Genomic DNA, 4,253 nt, shown 5'->3' with positions numbered 1-4,253 from the left:
GCAAAGAAGACAAGTAGCACACATTTCAATCACTGCACACTACACACACAGCCATGCGCACACACACCACACATACATCCTCACACGGGAGCACAGTGCAGAACCCTCACACAACACAGAAACACAAAAAAACTAGAGTCTCAAGATACACACCACACACCTCAGGGCACATAACAGCTCACAACTCACACGGAAAACATGGCACAGTCTATGTACTGCACACACCATGGGACATACTCAAGAAGCACAACTGCACACAGCCAACACATCTCACATCACGTGCATAACTCAAACAGCAAAACACACACAACCTCTCTAACACAACCACACACAAATCACAAATACACACAGAAAACAGACGGCAACTCAGGACAAACCCATGCACAACCAACAAAACCACACACAACACACCGAGAATGCGCTACGCACACCACACACAGCCACAAGCATGCAATAGAGATCACACACAGACCCGTATGCAGACAGCATGAAACACGACACACAGACACACAGACAAAAATACACACACACTCACGGAAGACATCAGACACAACGCAAAACCAACATCACGCAGAGTGCTCAAAATACACAGACCAACCAACGTCTACCCTATACGTCACACACAGAAAGCATATAGACAGCATTCATACAACACAGTACATAACACAACAGACAACAGAAAGACCAGACACATTTCACATCAAACAGGACACCGGAAGCCACAGAACCAACACGCAGCATGTTCAAACACCAATGGATAGCTCATCAGAAATGACAAAATACGTAACACACAAAGAACCTCTCAGTGCACACAACACACAGCTCACAACCACACACCTCACACATTGCATGCCACACAGAGAAAATGCCACACGGAGCGATGTACCCCAACAAGCAGTAAAGAACCCATACCGCATATAGCACATACACAACACACACAACACGGACAGCACTCATGACTCAGGAAATAAAGAAGACCCACAGATCACAGACATCACCACACAAAACACACAAGGACACACAGCACACATAGCAGAGCAAGACAGATTACACACAGAATCACAAAACAAACACCACAAATCATTCACTAACATATACAAACAACACAAACACCACACTACACAAACAACAAATCCAAGAAGCGCGACACAGATCAAGTACACACAATGCACAGTAAAAAAACACACATAACACACCACCCACACTGCAAGACATAAAGCAAAGAACCAAAATGTCACACAGCACACAACGCACACAAAATGTATATCACAACAGCCAGCACAAACAACACACTCTCCATACTACACAAACCACACAATACATATAAAATGACACACACAGGACATACAACACAGACACGCAGAACACACAGAATGCACCAGCAGAACTCATAACAACACAGACACAGTGCACACACAACACGCAAAACCAGTTTACATACAACCTCTCAACACACAAACAGTACATCACACTAAACAACTAAACCCCACACGCACCAAGCACATGTCTCCACGAAATGCACGTGAACCACGTTTCGCAGAGTAAACAGAACACACACAGTGAGGCACACTCACCAAGCGTGACCACACACAGTACGCAGATCACAAATTACACTCATTACTCAAACAGCCAACCACACACACAACCTGTCCAACACACACACACAAATCACAATCGCACAGAAAGAACACACACTACACACAACGCATGGAAAATGACATTGAAAAAATACGCAAACCACAACAGAAAGAACAACGAATTTATGAAACACACGTTTCACACACTACACACATCACACAAAACACACATAAAACGTACAGCACACAGGTCCTCACAGGACACACAATGCAAAGCACTGAACACACATGTAGAAAGCATATACAACACAGCACACAATGAATATCTGTAACAACGTGGAAAACACACAGATGACACAACACACGCACAACACGGAAAACGGAAAAGAACACACGCAGCACACATGCAGCTGAGAACTCAGTACGTTGCACTTCGCGCAACAACGTGCGGTCACATCACACACTAAACCTGAAACAGGAAACCACACACAGAGCAAGTAACATTCCCGACCACGAACACAACACGCTACGCAAGAGAGGCCAAACATACAACACACAGACACACACTCCAAGCACACAACACCCAACACAGAAGGATCCACAACCACCCCAGTACACACAACTCCACAGCGCAATACACGAAGAACACGCACTACAAACAACACAGTACCCAAACTGCACCCATCACATGCACAACAGTCGCAGCACAGAAAGAACACAACACAGCGCACAGGGAGCAGACACACACACAACCACATAAACAGCGCCACACACATTAAATCAACAGAGCTCAAGCATCACAGCATGAAACACACAGTAACACAGCACGAAACATGTAACACAACACAGAATACACACACAATCACACCACAAACACCACAAAAACGCCCTCAAATATACGCAAAAGACAAAAAATGCACTTCACACATAACACTAAACCCAACAAACACAAAACACCACACAGAAAAATGCACAATACAAATGTCGCACTCACAACACACACGCAATAAGAAACACATCAATACATCAGCAAAACACACAACATAATACCCAAATCACAGAACAGCACATCACACAACACACACAAACATCACACACAAATTAAATACCACAGCTCATAACACCCTCAACACCCACCGTTAACCACACAACACACAGACCAACGCAACCACTACACACCACACATGAAGCCACACACCACACACACTCAAGGAGTAACGACAACAAACAAGTCTACCCCACAAACCAGAACACACACAAACTCAACACGCAAACAGCACAACATATGAAACAACGTACACCACAAACATCGCAGAACCTAAAGGCACACAATTCTCACACACTACAGTTAACCCTACGAACACCACACACACTATGAGGCACACTACACAAGCAAAACCACACACAGATAACACATCTCCCCTCACACACATAACCACTTGCACACACAACCTCTCAAACACAGCCAAACTCGTATCACGATCACAAATGCAGAACAAACACAACAAATAAAAACCACACGCAGAACACACAACCAAAAATAAACACATGTAGCACACATTTTACACACTACACACCCCACACACATGTACACACATGGGCACCACTACACGATGCACACACACACAAAACTCAAAAAGTATCAGCACAACAGTCACAGGGCACACACCAGTCAGGACAGAGCGCGGATTTCTCATATACAACACACCAATCACATTTGCGAGAGTACATGCAGCACACACAATGAGGCACACTAAACAAGCACAACCACACACGGACGATGCATCTCACATCACAAACATAACAACCACACACACTCAGCCACTCAAGGAATACCACACACAAATCACAATCACACACAACACTCAAAAATCCATACGCCAAACACACATAACCAGCAAAGAAGACAAGTAGCACACATTTCAATCACTGCACACTACACACACAGCCATGCGCACACACACCACACATACATCCTCACACGGGAGCACAGTGCAGAACCCTCACACAACACAGAAACACAAAAAAACTAGAGTCTCAAGATACACACCACACACCTCAGGGCACATAACAGCTCACAACTCACACGGAAAACATGGCACAGTCTATGTACTGCACACACCATGGGACATACTCAAGAAGCACAACTGCACACAGCCAACACATCTCACATCACGTGCATAACTCAAACAGCAAAACACACACAACCTCTCTAACACAACCACACACAAATCACAAATACACACAGAAAACAGACGGCAACTCAGGACAAACCCATGCACAACCAACAAAACCACACACAACACACCGAGAATGCGCTACGCACACCACACACAGCCACAAGCATGCAATAGAGATCACACACAGACCCGTATGCAGACAGCATGAAACACGACACACAGACACACAGACAAAAATACACACACACTCACGGAAGACATCAGACACAACGCAAAACCAACATCACGCAGAGTGCTCAAAATACACAGACCAACCAACGTCTACCCTATACGTCACACACAGAAAGCATATAGACAGCATTCATACAACACAGTACATAACACAACAGACAACAGAAAGACCAGACACATTTCACATCAAACAGGACACCGGAAGCCACAGAACCAACACGCAGCATGTTCAAACACCCATGGATAGCTCATCAGAAATGACAAA

The sequence above is a fragment of the Manis javanica genome, chromosome 2, assembly GCF_040802235.1.
Source record: "Manis javanica isolate MJ-LG chromosome 2, MJ_LKY, whole genome shotgun sequence".
Lineage (NCBI taxonomy): Eukaryota > Metazoa > Chordata > Mammalia > Pholidota > Manidae > Manis > Manis javanica.
Note: the sequence above shows the minus strand (reverse complement) of the source record.